We start from the raw sequence: 674 nt of genomic DNA, 5'->3' as shown, positions 1-674 counted from the left end.
TATAATTTATAGCTCTTAAATATAATCTATAATTTATGTATATACATATTACAATTTTGGATATGATAAAGAAACTAATCAGAATCATGAAATTTTCTATTTCTCCTATAGCACTTATTTCTGTTGATTTTCCTTCCTCTGGCACTACCAACCTATCCTTATAGTTGTCAATTGTAGCAAAAGAAACCCATTCTTAGCTTGCACAGTTGGCATTGTTAGCTACAAGTGTCATTCAAAGGCTAGCATCTGTTCAAAATCTTCAAAATCATCTTGAGATAGTCAAGTCTTAATTAATTCTGACCATTTTTACTGAATCAGCTAGCTGCTCAGTTGAACTTCCTTGAATGTTTGGTTAAGTGGACAAGTGGTAGGGGGCTTTTGGAGAGCAAGGTGGAGAGAAAGCTTGGACTAATGGAGCAATTAATCTAAATGGTGAGCCTTTTATACAAATATGGATTGCCATGGAAACAAACAAACAAAAAAGATAGTTTTGAAAGGTTGTAAAATTGCTTTTAGTTCTGCTGTCCAATTTCCATTAGGTCAGATTTGATGATGATTATTATTTTTATTATAATTCTTTATCTATGTATAGCACCCTTGCTCCTTCCTCCCAAAGAGCACATAAATTCATTTTGCTCATTTACTGTCACAATAATACTAGAACCTAGGTGCAT

The sequence above is a fragment of the Crocuta crocuta genome, unplaced genomic scaffold (assembly GCF_008692635.1).
Source record: "Crocuta crocuta isolate KB4526 unplaced genomic scaffold, BGI_CrCroc_1.0 scaffold1871, whole genome shotgun sequence".
NCBI classification, from domain to species: domain Eukaryota; kingdom Metazoa; phylum Chordata; class Mammalia; order Carnivora; family Hyaenidae; genus Crocuta; species Crocuta crocuta.
The sequence above is the reverse complement of the archived record's forward strand: the minus strand, read 5'-3'. Positions refer to the sequence as shown.